The sequence below is a fragment of the Eulemur rufifrons genome, chromosome 30 (genome assembly GCF_041146395.1).
Source record: "Eulemur rufifrons isolate Redbay chromosome 30, OSU_ERuf_1, whole genome shotgun sequence".
NCBI lineage: Eukaryota > Metazoa > Chordata > Mammalia > Primates > Lemuridae > Eulemur > Eulemur rufifrons.
Genome location: NC_091012.1, coordinates 11,552,677 through 11,570,565, shown reverse-complemented (window position 1 = coordinate 11,570,565; position 17,889 = coordinate 11,552,677). Strand labels below are relative to the sequence as shown.

At 37.7% G+C, this 17,889-nt stretch overlaps 1 pseudogene; it reads right to left on the bottom strand.

The window, feature by feature from the left end:
* Nucleotides 1-5,090: 5,090 nt before the first annotated feature.
* On the bottom strand, nucleotides 5,091-12,797 carry LOC138378433 (forkhead box protein K2-like; annotated as a pseudogene).
* Nucleotides 12,798-17,889: the final 5,092 nt, after the last annotated feature.

Genomic DNA, 17,889 nt, shown 5'->3' with positions numbered 1-17,889 from the left:
AAGATGATGACCTAGCCTCATGCAAATATATAGTTGGGAAAAAGGTATATTTTTAAAGCTTTCAGATAATTGTGTGGTTCCTTAATACTACAACAAAACTCCAAATGTCTTAGTTCCTTAGTTACAATGGAGTTTTACATATCAATGCATTTGTGACATTAATACTCATTAATCTATATTGCACAATAAATGAATATTTTCCTCTCACTTGGAGGAAAGATTTTCTTTTGTTATTATCAGCACCAATCTTATAAAAACATTAATGTTCTGACTCGGGGGGGATGGGGGGAGGGTACAGGGTATAACTACATCATGAGTGCAAAGCGCACTGTCTGGGGAATGGACATGCTTGAAGCTCTGACTCAGGGGGATGGGCGGTACATGGGCAACATATATAACCTGAACTTTTGTACCCCCATAATAAGCTGAAATAAAAAAAAAACATTAAGTATTAAAAAGTAGTCAGGTTCACAGTAGATGGTATAAGTTATCCTTCAACTGTAATCTTAGTACTATTTTTTGCTTAAAAGTTTGAGTTTTATCATTGGCAACAAATACTTGTTATTTTCCTTGAAGTGAAAGTCTCACCTTGTTTATTTCTGAGACTAAAATTTGGTTGTACTTTCAAATAAAAATGGTACTTTGTGAAAAATGTGGCTTGTTCAGCTCAGAATTTAATCACAAGCACTTTTGCTTAACACAGCCATGCTGCAGCATGCAGGAGTGCTTTAAGTGAACATTTCACTTATTCCGAATATTAAAAAGGTCAAGATTTAATAACACCATTAACTTTTACTAATTCATAAAGGTCATTCTTAAATAAAGCAGGCTTTTTGTTTTCCCCTGCAAGGGGGAGTGAAGAATAGAATGACTAGTGTAAGTTGGTACCACTGCCTTGATTCATGCTGAGAAACCAACAGTTTTACCCATGTATACTTTTATACAGTCATTGCAAATGTCAGTGAATAAACAGGCAATGTCCTGTCATTCTTATAAGAACAGTTTTGACCTTATGGTTAGAGATGTGAAAATATATTTGGTACCTACTCCTGTGGCATCCAGCAAGGGTTTAGGAGAGGAGGCTTCTGCTGTGCACTTGAATAGAAACACCAGTGGGCACTGGATCAGACACAGACCTTTTCATGAAGCTGCAAGCCATTTGGGGATACTTAGCACCTGCTGGAGAGAAGCATGGGTGCTGCTTCCACATGCGGAGAGATAAGCGATGCAGGAGGGAGAGCTGGGTTGGGAGACAGGGAAGTTCATTGCAAACAGGGGAAGCTTGATGTGCCTATGAGAGAGCAGAGGGGTCCTGTGTAGTCATCATTTAGATATATGGGACTGGAGCAGGAATCTGAGCTAGTGGTAACGAATGAAGAGTAAGAGTAGCTGTTCACATGTAGAGAAAGTCTATAGAATAAAAGTGGACAAAGTGTAGATCTGTAAGGACTATCATAATTTAAGGGACAAGTCCCCAGAGGGGCAGGTAGAATGTGAGGAGGAAAACTAGGAGACATAAGATAAAAGGCGACAAGATAAGAGAGGCTATGGTCATAATGCTAATGCTGCCAAGAAGTTGCTAAGTGATGGGATAGAGGAGACCACAGGTGGAACAAAGTTCTTGCCTTTATGAGCTGATGATCTAGTGAGGAAGACATTAAGTATTTTTTTTAGGTATATAAATATCCCAGGTGGTGGGAAATACCAAGAAGACAAAGCAGGGAATGAGATACAGTGATTGGAGGTGCTCATTATTTTAGGTAGAATCATCAGAAAGAGCCTTTCCCGAGAGGCCACATTTGAATAGTGACCTGACCAAAGCAAGGAAGGTAAGGAGCTCTGGCATTACACCCAGTGGAAAGAGTGCCAAGACTGTCAGACAGGAATGTGTTCCATGTGTGTTCAAGGAACAAACAGCAAGGTGGCCAGTGGGGTCAGAGTGAGGAATCAGGGAAAGAAGGAGGAGAGGAACTCACATGGGCAATGCTGTAGCTCAGTGGTCCCCAGACTTTTTGGCACCAGGGACCATTTTCATGGAAGACTATTTTTCCATGGACTGTGGGGATGGTGGCATGATGGTATTGGGATGATTCAAATGCATTACATTTATTGTGTACTTTATTTCTATTATTATTACATTGTAATATATAATGAAATAATTATACAATTCACTATAGGTTGGGAAGCCCTGCCGTAGCTCACAGGGCCTTGTCGCTTTCAGGGCATGGGAAGAAGTTTGGTTTTTAATCCAGTTTGTTGGGTAAATTTTGGTAGATCTTGAGCAGGGGAGTGAAGTGCCTTAATTTAAGAGGTTATGCTGACTGCTCAGGGGAGAGTAGACCATAGTTGGGAGTCAGAATGTAGGCAGAGAAGAGGGTTAGGAAGAAAGTCTGGTGATAAAACTGAGCAGTGACAAATGGTGGCTCAGAATGAAAAGCGGACAGACTCCTGATGGAGGAATTGCTCACAGGTTGGAGCAGGGTAACTCATGTAGGTATTTGCCCCAGCAACTAGTCAATGGCAATGCCGTTTCCATTATTAGGGCAGACTTGGGAAGTTGTGTGTTTGGAAAAAGAGCTCTGCTTTAGAAGTGTGAAGACACGAGGGACCTTGGCAAGATTAGTCTCAGGACAGTGACAGTGACAGGGGACAGATGGAGGGGGTTAAAAAGAGACAGGAGATGAGAAGCTGGCACCAGAGCATGATTCTGTGAGCAAATGAGCGGAAACATCTCGGGAGTTGTGGGGAATGGGATGGGAACAAAGGAGACACATTCATCTTGGGGAAAATCTCTGGCGGAGAGGGGGAAAGTCTTCAAAGAGAGGTAATTGTTGGAACAGTGATCTGCAGAAGTGGGATGGGATTGACTTCACTGATAGGAGAGTTAGCTTCAGGGGAAAAAAAATACATCTCTGGGCTGTTTTCAACATGATCATGATGAATGACATTTTTTGTGTGTTGAATTCAGTTTGCTAATATTTTGTTGAGAATAATGCAACTATGTTTATCAGAGATATTGGCCTGTCATTGTTGTTGTGTCTTTGTCTAATTTTGGTATCAGGTAATACTGGCCTCATAGGATGAGTTTGAATGTATTCTTCTTCCTTGATTTTTTGAAATAGTTACAATAGGATTTTATTAATTTTTAAAAATCTTTTGTAGAATACAGCAGTGAAGCCATCAGGTTCTGGGCTTTTCTTTGATGGAAGATTTTTTATTACTACTTCTACAAGTATATTAAATACTTGTTAAATAGACATTAAAATATATTAAATATATTATCATAAATACATGTATACTTTAATATATTAAATACATTTAATCAATATAAAACATAAATATATATTATTTATATTTTTATTGCACCCTTTAACAATCCAATCTTTTTGAATGTACATGGAAATTTTACCAAAATTGAGCATATGATGAATGGCAGAGTAAGCCATAAAAAATTCTAAATAATTTAAATTGATTACAGTGTACTTTCTTTACCTAAATATAATTTACCTAGAAAATCAGTAACAAAAGTACTAGAAATGCCAGATTTCTTTGAACTTAAGCTAATGGTTTTAAATCTGTTAATATATTACAGACAATATCATAATTTAAATAAGAAAATATGTACATCAAGTAGTTCAAGAAACTCCAAGAGAATAAACAAATATTCATACCAACACACATGATCATCAAATTGTTGAAAGTCAGAATTTTGAAAGCAGCTAGACAGAAGAGAATCATCCTATACAAATTATTCTCAATGAGATTGACAGCATATTTTTCATCAGAAACAAGGTCTGAAGGGAGTGAATATCATTTGTAAAGTGCTGAAAGAAAAAAATATATATCAATATAGAATTTCATATCCAATAAAGCTTTCCTTTTTCATAAATGAAGAAAAGTTATTGAGATATTCAAAGATGGATAAAACTTAGGTGGTTCTTTGCTAGTAGACCTGCCCTACAAGGAATGCTGAAGGGAGTCCTCTGGCCAGAAATGAAAGGACACTAGACAGAAACTCAAAGTAATATGAGGAACAGAGAAATAAACTACAAAAGTAAATATAATAGCCTATACTATTGAATTTTGGCTTATAACTAGTCTTTTTTTTCATTTCCTATATTATTTAAAAGACAAACATGAATATTTATAAATTCATGTTAATAGGCACACCGTGAATGACAATGTCACTTGTGCAAAAATAACCTAAGGTGGATCTGTAAGAAGCAGAGCTTTTGCATGCTACCAATGCTAAGTTGGTATCTAATCAACCTAGATTTTTTAAATCACATTTTGTCTTTAAGTTAATAATACACATTTCTAAAATTGCTGAAATTTACCATTCTGAGCCATTTCATTCCACCAGGAAGATATAGGTATTTTTTTCCTCTCTTTAAAAAAGTTAAATACCAAAATAACTACATTTAAATAAATAACATTATGATAATGACACCAAAAATTCAAAATAAGGCTAACATCCTCTTTCTATTTGCACTGCTGCTCTGTCCTAACTCCTAGAACACCTCCTGGAAAGGAGACTGTTTTTTTCCTAAGGAGTCTGGGCTGAGGCTGGGGGTGGGGGGTAGGTTGGAACTTCTCATTCTCTCACTTGTTTCCTTTCCTCTCCTTTTCAATTTTGGTAGGAGATAAGTCAGCCTTAGTTTTGAATTCAGTTCAGAAAGGTTAGGGAAGTTTCTTACTGCAAATTAGAAAACAACCTAAATCTTTCCAGTGCTTAATCACAGCGTGCTTACTTAGACCCTAGAATTAACATTCAGCTCCCGCTCCATTGGCATGGCTGCTCCCGCCTGGAGTGGGGACAAGTGCAATATAACTGAGAAGACAGCTGGTCAGATGATGCCTTGAGCTGGCGACTAAACCTGCAATAACACACTATGGAGAAATCTGTGATCTTTGTTTGAAAATGCTTGTGATAAGAGACTGAGTCTTTTCCCCCAAATGTAGTGGTAATGGCTCTGTTGTTTTAAATACACAATACTTAGGAGACTGGCTTTACTTAGAATGGAAAATTTTGCCAGGGACAAAGTTAACACAAAGAAACAAACAACAAAAAACAGCAAGAAAGAGAACAGTTAAGTGCAGCTTGGATGAGACCGGGCAGTTCTTTCCCAGCACCAGCTTGTCCCTGAATTATCACGGTCACATGCAGCCTCAGCATTTTTCTTCTGTCCTACGCACTGAAATGGAGGTGGATTAAAATCACCAAGCAACTGCTCTAACTTGGAAAATCTGCAAGTGTCATATACTAGCTCCACCTGAACAAGATAAAGAATTCATTCCATAGGCTGAAAGCAACAAAAACACAAAACTACTTTGTTTCTTTTCCCCAAATGAAATCCACATGAAAGGTCCTGTATGATTTACAAAATTTCCAGAGTAGAAATGCAGTGATGTGAAATGTCACAGACCTCATTATTGTGTAAAGAAAACGCACTTCCGAAATATTCTAATTGCACATGTGAACAACAAAATACCGTCTTGCCTGCCAGTACCAGCGGTGAGTACTTCGAGGGCCGTGGTGGGGGGCGGATGGGAGGGTGGTCCTGCCTGGTCTCTGCAGGAGGCCGAGTCCCTGGAGGTCCGCTGGCACCTGCCCCTGACCGCTGACCACACTGTACCGTCCTCACAGGGAGATGCCTGGTCCTCCAGGAAGGGCCATGGTTTTTCACTGGTAGTTAAAAGCTTCACTCAAAGGCAGCAGCCCAGGGAGCGCTCAGCAGGAGAGACACTGTCTCAAGTACCAGGTTTTGTTGTGTGTGGTTTTTGTTCAAGTGTGACTTCTGTCTGTAAATTAAAGCGTTTGCAGGCCACCTGGGTTTTGTATTTTCAGTACTGAGAGGTGAAGTCCAAAGGCAGGGCCCTTTACCCACTGAGAGAGAGCGCACTCCTACTAGTGGTGAGAGGCAATGTCCCCTTTTGGCAACACAACATTGATATTTTAAAATAAGAAAAACTTTCCCAGTCACTAGTTTTAGACACCATTTTCCTCACAGCTGCCCGTGACGTGTCCACACTCAGGGTGATGACGACGCTCTGGCCATCTTCTGTTTTGATTCGCTTCAGCCCTGGCTGCCCAGGTTGGTTGCTGTCCTGGCAGATGCTGATGCGGGGGTCTCTAGCACGTGTAAAGGACTCCTTGCGGCATTGTTCACCTGGCAGTGGACCGCAGTGGGGATTGGTACCACAAGAGTCCTGTTTTGTATTACACTTTTTACTGGTAGCTGGTGTTGACCTAGAGGTGTCTGTTGTACTGATAATGAAGATCCTCATCAATCTAACACTAACCTATTACCTGGCTTCTGTAATCACGCTCACCTATTGCATCAGCCACCTGAGACCTCACCCCTCGGACCACCCCAACCTAATAAAAGTGGAAAAACCCAGCAAACAGGCTCAGAACTTGGTGATAACTCCCCTCTGAGCCCACCATTAAAAAAACCTTCATTTTCTGTGTGCAGCTTGGTTTGTCCTTGGAACCACACACTGTAACACTTGCTATAACGCTCCTACAGTGACCATCTGGACAGAGGTGGTCTGTGATATCTGAATGATCTGGCTGGCAGCACCTAATGTGCCATGGCTAATTGCAGCAACAGGTTCTACTTTTACTTCCCTGTGATTTCTATTCTCTTGCAGCTGGGCCCTAGGAGAGGCCAACACAGCTGCCTGAGTGACTACAGCTTGTCCTGAGACAGTGTAGGTGTTTGCTGGGGCCAGTCCAGCCACGCTGGTGACTGACACTGCTGGTATCTGGTGGAGGTCGTGAACTGTCTGCACGAAGGGTGGCTGGAAGGTCACTAGGTCACCACCTTGCAGTGGTCACTAGGGTGGCAGCAGTGTAGGCAGCAGTCTTAGCCACCTGTAGTAGCTGCCACTGAATGGTGATTAAGACTAGCTGGCTGGACAGAGGTGACTCTGGTGAGCTTTGGGCAACCCAGGCTTCTTGGATGATGGCAAGTCTGGGGTGTGAGTTGCCAGGCTCAGGCTTCTGATGGGCCGGCAAGGCCTCCCTCCACAGGCTCTCAGGGCTCTGGGGCCACTGCAGTGAGCAGACACTACTCCAGCGTGACTGGGAGAGGCTCCTAGAAGAGAGTGGTCACAGAGAGGTTCTAAAGCAAGGTACACTCCTAGGCTGCCTTTTCCTAAAAGCCTGCTCTGTTAATTTGCTTTCAGAGGCAGGATCTCTACCTTCCAGAATGAGCCTTTGCCTGGTTCTTCCTGGGAATGTGGTACTTGGATGAAATAACAATTCAGACAGAGATTGTCGGGAACTGAATTCTGCCACTCCTTGTTAGTCTTGTAGTATGGACAATTTTTAGTGATGTGCATATAAATTCCATTTAGGATGAGGTGTTTACCAGGAGCCATTGTAATTGCTTGTGCTATTGTGTATAGGAATAAGGTGGCTTTGAATCATCCTTTGGGCTTCCTCCACCGGAAGCTTCCTTTTCATTTTCTGGGTGTGAGTTTTCAGCCACTAAATTGAGGTGAGATGGCATCAGTGGGCCCATTTTGAAACCTGAAATCCCCACTTCCTGGGGGCTGGATGGGCAGGAGTTGGCAGCACTGATAGTTCCCGCTGGGGAGGGAAGGGGGATGATGAGGTGGGCCATGGTGTTCGGAATGTTGATGGTCAGAGGCGAGAGGTGTGGCTGCACAGCCTTTGCTGGGGACTCAGGCGCCACTTGCTTCTTCCTCTTCTGGCCGGATAGGGAAGTGAAAGTTAGTTTGAAGTCTGTGCTTGGAAACCTGGTGCATGAAGCTTGGTAGCTGCAGCAGCGGCACCCGGTGCCTCTGGAACACCTGTACACAAACAGGCTTCTGGCCAAGGCAATGCAACTGGAAATCGCCACTTTAGGCCAGGGCTGTGCAGGCGGTGGGTCCGGGCTGTCCAGTCATGGCCAGCGCTGTCGCTCAGGGTCATCAAGATCTCAAGGTGGCACTGGGAGATGAAGCCCAAGTGGCCCATGCTCACATCCACTGAGCCCTGCAACCAGATGCACATGATGGTCACCGAGTGCTTGGTATTAGGTACTCAAACTGGCAGCCCTCCAGCTGTGCCACTTCCCCGCAGCCTGGCCGGGACCAACACCCCTGGCCCTGCCGCCCATTATGGGGGCTGCTGAAGCCACAGCCATCGGCCTGAGTGAGAGTCCAGCGCCACTCACTGGGAGCTAGGAGCCAGAGCAGAGGCCTCCGGTTTGCCAGAGAGCCAGCCAATTAGCAGCGGCTAGTGGCCACAATCTCAATTTAATAAATTTATAATGTTAAATTCAAGCATATATAAACCACTGAGAAGTTTCAACAGAATACAAATAAAAGCCAATGAGAAGGAAATCAAAATAGTACCCTACAAAACTTTATTGAATGCAAAGAAGGAATTGATGGAGGGAATAAAGAAAAAAAAGGTAAGAGATACACAGGAAACAAATAGTAAAATAGCATAGATAAGTTCCTCCTTATCAGTAATTAATTAAGTGTAAACATATGGAACTCTACAATGAAAAGGAAGAAACTGGAGGAATATATTTTAAACAACAAACAACAAAATGATCCAAGTATGTGTTATCTACAAAAGCTATATTTTATATTCAAAGATATATATATGTATATATGTTGAAAGTGAAAGGATAGAAAAACATATTCCATGCAACATTAGGTGTCTATGTTATTATCAGACAAAATAAACTCTATTCCAAAACATTTTATAAAAGATACAGGCCATTATTTATTGAAAAAACAATTGATTCATCAAAAAGATACAATTACAAACATTTATGCACCAAGCAACAGAACGCCAAAATATATCGGACAAGTATTGACAAAATGGAGAGGAGAAATCATTCTACAATACAGGTTGGAAACTTTAATACCCCATTTTCTTTAATGGATAGATGGTCTGGACAGAAGATCAGTAAGGAAAGGAAGATTTGAAAAGTGCTATAAACCAGCCAAATAGAGCAGACATAAAGAAATTCCTCCACAGAGCATAAGGCACATTTCTATCAAGCCCAGATGGAAATTCTCCAGGTTAGACCACATAGTAGAGCAGAAAATAAGTGACAAGAAATGTAAAAAGACGGAAGTTATAACAAGTATCTTCTCTGACCACAATAGAATGAAGCCAGGCATCAAAAACAAAAGGAAAAATGCAAACTTCGTAAGTAGGAAATTAAACAGCACAGTCATAAGCAATCAATGAAACAAAGAAGATAATACAAAAGAAATTGGAAAATACTGAGAGGGACATAAAAATGAAAACACAATATAACAGAACATATATTCAGTGAATGCAGTGCTTAGAGGGATGGTTAAAGCAGTGAATGCCTATATGAAACAAGAACAAATGTCTTAAATAAACCTATATTACAATAGAAGGACTTAGAAAAATAAAGTCAAATGAAACCCAAGCCTAATAGAACAAAGGACTAATAAATATTACAGTGAAGACAAATAAAATTGAGAGGAGAAAAACATTAGAGAAAATGAACAATACTAAAAGTTAGTTCTCCCATAGGATTAAGAAAATTGATAAATATGTAGGTACACTGACCAAGAATATAGAAGAGAAGATATGAATATTTACAATCATAAATTAAAGTGGAGACACTAATAAATACCTTACAGAAATAAAATGGATTATAGAAGAATGTTATCAGCAGTTGCACAAAGAGATAACCTGAATGAAATGAACAAACTTCTATAAACACATACATTACTGAAAGTGACTGATGAGGAAACAGATAATAGGAACAAACCTATAAAATATAAAGAGGCTGAATCAGAAAAAAAAATCAATCAAACATATTAAAGCAACTCCCAACAAAGAAAAACAGTACCAGATGGCTTTCCTGGTTAAGTCTACCAAATATTTCAGAATTTTTAAAAATCCTCCTCAGACTCTTACAAAAAATAGAAGAGGTAAGGTCACTTCCAAATATATTCTGTGGAGCCAGAATTGCCCTGATCTGAAATACAGATAAAGACACCAAAAGAAAATTAGAAATCAATATTCCTTATGGTCACACGTGCAAAAGAGCCTGAACAAAATACTAGCTAATTGAATCAAACAATATATTTAAAGGATAATACACAAAAAGCAAGTGGAATTATTTCAGGAATGCAAGATTAATTCAATATAAGAAAATCAATTAATTTAATAACACAATAATAGAATTGAGGAAGAAAACACACACAGCAAATCAGGAAATGCAGAAAAAGCATTTAAATAACAACAAAATCTCTTAGCAAGTATGGTTGCACATACCTGTAGTCCCTGCTACTCAGGTGGCTGAGGCAGGAGGATTACTTGGGTCTAAGTGAGTTGAAGGCTGCTGTGCTCTCTACATTGTGCCTGTGAAGCCACTGCACTTTAGCCGGGGCAACATAGTGAGAACTTCTCTCTAAAAATTAAAAAACAAAACAAAACAAAAAAAAAACAACTTTTTTTTTTCTATTGACACCTGGCAAATCTACTTTGAATCCATTCTGTTATATGAAGAGGTGTACGTATATGTGTGTGTATATATATACATTTATTATTATTATTATTATTTCAGCATATTGTGGGGGTAGAAAAGTTTAGGTTACGTATATTGCCCTTGCCTCCCCACCCCACCCCGAGTCAGAGCTTCAAACGTGTCCATCCCCTAGACAGTGTGCATCGCACTCAGTATGTATGTATACACCCATCCCCTTCCCTACCCACATCTGTTTGACACCCGTTCAATGTTATTCCTGAATGTGCTCTTAGATGATGATCAGTGAAACCAATATGATGGTGAGTACATGCGGTGTTTATTTTTCCATTCTTGGGATACTTCACCTAGTAGAATGGGTTCCAACTCTATCCAGGAAAATACAAGAGGTGCTATATCACCATTGTTTCTTATCACTGAGTAGTACTCCATGATATACAAAAAATCCATTTTTGATGAAAGAAGTCAACAAACTAGAAATTGGAAAAAGAGCATTTATTAAAAAAAAAATTAACAAGTCAGTGGGTAAAGCCTAAAATTTCTCCACACCACCTAAGATTGGGAACAAGAGAAGGACGCTCACTTTTCCCCACTTTATTCAACATTGCACTAGAAGACATAATCAGGGAAATTAGGCAGGAAAAATAATAAAACCCATTCAAATTGAGAAAGAAAAAGTAAAATTCTTGCTATTTACATATGGCATGATACTGCCTTTAGAAAAACTCAAATAATCCATAAAAATTTATCAGAGCTAATGAACAATTCAGTAGAATTGGAGGACACAAAATTAACACACAAAGTTCCATGATGTTTCTATATACCAGCAAAAATCAACCTGAAGCAAAAATTAAGAAAACAATTCCACAGAATAGAAAATGCTCTTTAACTATGGAATAATTTTAGTCAAGGAGGTGAAATAATTAAATGCTGAAAAGTACAAAATATTTCTAAGAGTTAAAGAACAGCCTAACAAATGAAAATGTACCCAGTGTTCATGGATTAAAAAAATTCAAATTGTTAAGATGGCAATACTCCACAAAGTGATCTATATAGTCAATGTATTCCCTATTTTAAAAAGTGCCTGTCTTTTCAGAAGTGGGAAAGTATATTCTCAAATACATAGGAAATTGTCCACCTAGTAGCCAAAAAAACAAAAAAAAAAAAAAAAAAACTGAAAAATAGAAGAAAGTAGGAGAGCTCACACTTTCCAGTTTTAAAATATATTACAAAACTGCAGAATCAAAACTGTGGTAATGGCAAATGGGTAGAAAAATAAATATATGGAATACAACTGAGAGTCCACAAATAAACCCATATAATTATTAATTGTTTTTTCTATAGTCACACTTGCATTTGATTAAAAAAATACAAAAAATACTCACACACGGTTCCTGTATGAATTCTAATTAAGAAACATTACCTTCAGAATAATAATACTCGGTGATAATTTTCAGAAGACTCTAAGAGCTTCTTTACCATTTAAGGGGTACATAGGGTGCAGGTGTTTCCGTGAATGTATTCTTAAATAAGAGACTACACCACTCTAATTTGCCTAGCTGTAGCTCTGTTCCAGGTTACTGACTGCTAGTTCATGTTCCAGAGTTTCTTTGCCAACAGGTTATTTACAAAAGAGGCACCTCCAAAGTCTTAGAGTGAATTGGGAAAGGGCTGGTTAAATGAGGAAACAGGCTATCATTCCCCTGTAAAAGTTCTTCGTTTCCTTTCCCAATGTATCATTTTATTGAGAACTTCTATTTTTTATCCTGTGTTCCTCCTCTGCCATCTCACACTCTGGCTCTACCTGCTGTATTTTGGCCACCTGCACCTCATTCATTTGTATCAGTTTTAAGATGGAAATTGGTTGATGGGGTTCTTCCTCATGCATCTTTTTCCTGAGAGATTTTGCTTCTGTATTTTTTATTGGAAGTTATTCTGACAGCTGAATAACAGGTGGAGCAGTCCCCTCACATACTGGGAAGCAACAAACTCTTTCTTGTCGTTGCACAGTTCTCTATAAGCAGCAGCAAATGATTCTGGGCTGCAGTGTGGAGTGGTATTTGGCCTCTTCCTCCCCCCATCCCTGACTCTGCAGGAAGTAGAGCTCCTCAAGGGCATCCTGTTGGCAATCTTCTCCTTCCCCAGGATGAGCGTACTCAGAAGTGGGCTGACACTGGGCTTCACTTTCTCTTTCCTTTCACAGCCTGTAATTGTTTTGGTGCCAGGCTTGAAGTTCTCCAGCACTTCAGCTGTGTGGAAAACCGCCGTGGTATGCTCCTTGCATTCAGCTAAGAGTTGCATGCTTGGCAAGGGATGGCCAGGTGCCTTGCTTGAGGGCAGTATTTCCTATATCGCATCACTTTTCTTTCCTTCCAGCACATATTCGGAATTTTCTACTAAAGCAAGCAAGAGGCTCTTTTCCAATTCGAAGAGGTATTTGGCAGGTTTTATAATTTTGTTCTTTTGTATTTTTCATTATATTCCATCTGGACACTAGCTATGTGAGTCCCACTGCAGCGCAAAGAGGCAGCAGCAACATCTGGCCAACAGAGCAAGGGTCACAGCGGGTCCGCTAGGGAGCCTGAGTTAACGATTGTGAACAAGGGTGTAGATGCATTTCAGTGGGAGAGGGGAAGAGTTGTCAACAAATAGTGCTAGAAAAACTGGATATCAACCATGCAGAAAGAATGAAGCTGGACTCCTAGCACAAACCTGTACAAAATTGACTCAAAATGAATCATTTACGCTCATGCAAAGGTAAATGTATTTCTGTGTGTTCAACCCCACTTGTGTTTTAATTGGGTCCCCTATCACCTGTACTCTGACAAACATTTTTCTGTCTGAAATGATCTTTGGGCATATTCCTGTCACTGGATGTTCAAGGCTTTGTTCCCAGAGGCTTTGCAGGTGATGGCATGGACATGCCACGTTTTATATAAAGCACAACATAATTGACCTTTTAAGACAAGATAAGAATGGTACGTTTTTCATCTGAAGACATTCTTAAAAATGGCTACGTAGAAAATTTGTTTAAACCATTTTTCAGACCTTAATTTGGAGAAGCTGCGAAGAGAAACTTTGTTCTCTTCCCCAGGTTAAGAACATACATTACTCACCAGTAAATACTTTGTGGTTAGAGTCTCAATGCAATGTCACAGACTTATTTTATTCTGTGACACAATTAAAAAATTTCCTTAAGGGAGTAGGTCAAACTAGTAAGGAAATAGTTAATTCTTTGAAGCAAGTAGGCAGAATTCTTATCATATTTTTATAGTTGTATAAAAATAAAGCATGGCTGATGATTGTTTTATGCTGCCTCTACTAATTAACAATTCTTATTTTTTAAAGAAAACTTTACTTAACATCAACTTGAAAAACACATAGAACTATGCATGTAGAAGTTCCAGAAAGACAAGAACACCAATATTAAAGCAAAAAAAAAAAAATTGAAAAACAGTTTGTAGGTACAGATATAATAAATAAAAATATTTTTATATTTTATAAAAATTTATTGAAATGTAATGAATCAATTTCACTTTTTAGTTTTGATCACTATCCTTTTGCCTTTTCCAATAATTTTAATATTTTTATACTAAAAGTGTATTATGTGGGTGTGTGGGCATGAAAGTGTGTACAATTTATAAGTATTTGAGAATAATAATGTACAACTTTTTGACGCACATTTTGAATGTGAGTATGTAATGAAGTGTACCTAAATATTTCTCAAAGATTTATGGATAAGACTAGTTAATATTTTTAACATGGCAAATCTAATTTATAAAATTGTTACAATCTTTAATCTCACAACTAAAATCCTTTTTAATTTTTGTAAGGAATATTGAATATTTTCTTATTTACAAATACCAATAACAACAAAAGGAAAAGTGTATATCCTCTATTCTTACCAATTACAGAGGAAAACATTTTTAAAAATCCCTTTGAATATTTGTGGCATTCAGGAATATGCTATCCTCTCCTTATTGCTATCTTTCTTTCATTTCTATTTAATCTTTGTTTTATTTGTAACTCCTCCTTACTGCTTGTACTAGGAAATTTTCAATAAATATCTGTCATGCCTTACACCTAAGATGGTTTTAGTTCCATAAGTCTCTCTAAATATCATGGTCAAAATTTTCAAAAGTCAGTATATTTTTATTTAAAAATATGCATGTTCATAAAGTAGTTATATTTTTATTTGTCAAAATTATTGGAGGTCCTATGTAAGAATTGGATGCTAATTTGAAAACTGGTTTTTACATATGACTTCAGTGTGTTGCTTTGTAATCTAGAGTTTCCCTGTAAGAATGATACATGGCAAACAAAGTCAAATAAATAAAAAAAGCAATTCCAAGTAGTAATTTGATCATATAAACAAAAAAATACATCAATTATGTTTAATTCAAACTAGCTAGTAGACAATTTACTAAGTTCTGTTAGTGAAACAAAAAAGTTGTAGATAGTTCAGTGTAAAAAAATAAAATGTCTCCATAGCTCTATGCTACCATCCAGGTTTTAAAGACATATCTGACCTTTCTAAGTAATATTTTTGATAGAGTGAAAAGGCTTGCAGGGTTTTAAAAATATTTGCTTTTCTTGTCATCCATTACTAACCAAAATTTTCACATTTATTTGTATTCTTATATATTGTAGTATTTTCCCCCTCACAGAAAACAAGCAATTAAAAATAGTAATAATTTCCTTCTTCCACTAAAACCTCACTGTCAGAACAGCTTTTAGATGGTTGTGTGTAATCAGTAAATATCTTTTGAAATATTAAGACTTTAGCCTGTACTTCTCACAAGGGATATGAGTTTTATTATTTCAAACCTACATTCAATATATTGATTTACGGAGACTGGGAAAGAACATACCTTATTTTGGACCTAGTCATTTGTAAATAAGTAGGATAAGGAAGAATTTTAGTGGCCAGTTGCATTAAAATGCATTTCTTTATTAACTGTCACATGTGTAGACATGTACTTGGTACTAAAAGTTAAGAATATATATATACAGTCAAAAATTCAGAGAATTTACACAAATGTGTGGGTGATAAACACATACAAAATTCCTGTAATTCAATACAAAATTTAAATTTTAAACAAAATGTAGGTAGAAGAACAAATATGAAATTATTAGGAAGGTTCAAAGCAAAAGCAGTATTTGAGTTGGATTTAAAGACTAGATAGGTAGTAAGGGAAGAGCGTGATATTACAGGTAAAGAAGGAAAGTGGCACAGTCAGAGACCAGTTTAGGTTTATTTTGAGAATGAGGAGTGTACTCAGGTGAGGACTTCAGGTTTGTATAGAGAAGAATCAGAATTAGGGACAGAAAAATGTATTGCATGTAGATTTTGCAAGACAAAAAATATTCTACTCTCATGAAATGTAACTTATAAACAACTTGGGCTGTCTACTCACACATACAGCCTTGTGGAACCCATGCATTTTCAGAGATGATCTGAAAGCTGATAAGAAAAGTGACTTTCCTGAGAGAGATGGTGGTTAATGTGAGAAGATGCTGAAGAGGAAAAAGGTTGGATAAGGTGGGGGATATAACCACTTATGTCACTCACGGGATTTAACTGGTAAGAGCTCTTTCAAAAGTGGTATGATCAGTAGTGCCAAAAATCTATTATATTAATATTATTATGATATATAGATGATACCTTTAGGAAAAAGAAAATGTAATGAAAAGGATGGTCAGGACTAAGAAAAATCATTTTATGGACAGAGGAATCTTAAACTTTATGCAGGTTAAAGCATGAAGTAAGAAACATTATGACAAGCAGAGCTTTAGGAAAAAAACAAAACAAAACAAAAATATAGAATTGATTCATGCTGGAGGCTTTTAAGGATTTTGTAATCTGCTGGAAAAGGTAAATAAATAAGTAAATGGAGTCTGGGCATGTAGCTCACACCTGTAATCCTAGCACTCTGGGAGGGCAAGGTGGGAGGATTCCTTGAGATCAGGAGTTCGAGGCCAGCCTGAACAAGAGTGAGAGACCCTGTCTCTACTAAAATTAGAAAAAATTAGCCAGGCAACTAAAAATAGAAACAAAAACATTAGCTGGGTGTGTTGGCTCTCACCTGTAGTCCCTGCTACTGGGGAGGCTGAGGCAGGAGGATCCCTTGAGCTCAGGAGTTTGAGGTTGCTGTGAGCTAGGCTGATGCCACAGCACTGATTCTAGCCTGGGCAATAAAGCAAGAATCTGTCTCAAAAAAATAAAAATAAATAAATAAATAAATAAGTAATTGGAGATGACCTGGGCAGTGATGGACAGGGCAAGCATCATAAAATGTTAGTATTGAGAAGGATTCCAGTGGAATCATGGGAGGCAAATGTGGAATTATGGAAAATGTTTTAAGCTGTAAATAAGTCAGATTCAAGTGGAGCCCAAACTCTTAAACTTATACAGTTTTAAAACATAAAAGCTTATTTTTGAGACTGGTTCTTCATTAGTAAATTGTTCATGTTTGTGGAGATACTTAACTATTATAATGGTACAAGTTATTTCCTGTATAACAAACATAGTAAATAGATGATAATGTGGATGACTAGCATTGGATATAATGATGTAGTTATGGTGACAACTGTGGTAGTCAGGGTACAGGAGAGAGGTTATGAAAACGCAGGTCTTTAAAGAATAGATAGTAAGAAGATAATTTCTTAGGGAGAAGTGGAGGTGAAAAATTTAGGAGTTTCATTTTGCATGTGAAATTTACAGATTATTATACTGTATGTAAAAGGTAAATCTGCATGTGGGATCAGTGTCAAAATTAGTAGTACCTTCAGATGTCAAAGCAATCATATAGGAAAATGAATACAATTTGAAATAATAGATAACAAGCATGGGAAAATGTCCCCAGTCATTATAACCAGACGAGATTCAACTACATTAATTCTTGGTTACTTAGGAGTGTACACAAAATATGTACAAATGTTTCATAGTCAAATTCGGTATTCACTTCCCCTTATGATCACAAGGGTAACTTCTCTACCAATATGGCTTTTTGACCACTGACAATTAAATTACCTATAGTGAAGGCCAGTTTTAACTTTCCTCCAAACTTTTCCTGAGTCCTTATTTTCAAAGATAACAGATAACTATAAAATGATATTTTAAAATAACATGCAGAATATATGTGCATAGAGCACCCTTCACATAAGTGACTCCATCTTATTAAAGGTTGGTGCAAAAGTAATTGTGGTTTTAGCATTGTTGAAACTTTCTGTTTGATATTGGAATACATTCTTAAGTAAAGGTGGATACGTTATACATCATTTTAATGTGCATTTCTCACTTTTTGTGTTTTTGCTAATGACTTATTACTCGTTGTTTATTTGATATTTACTTTATTTTTAGGTATTTATTTTTTCATATTTATTTTATGTT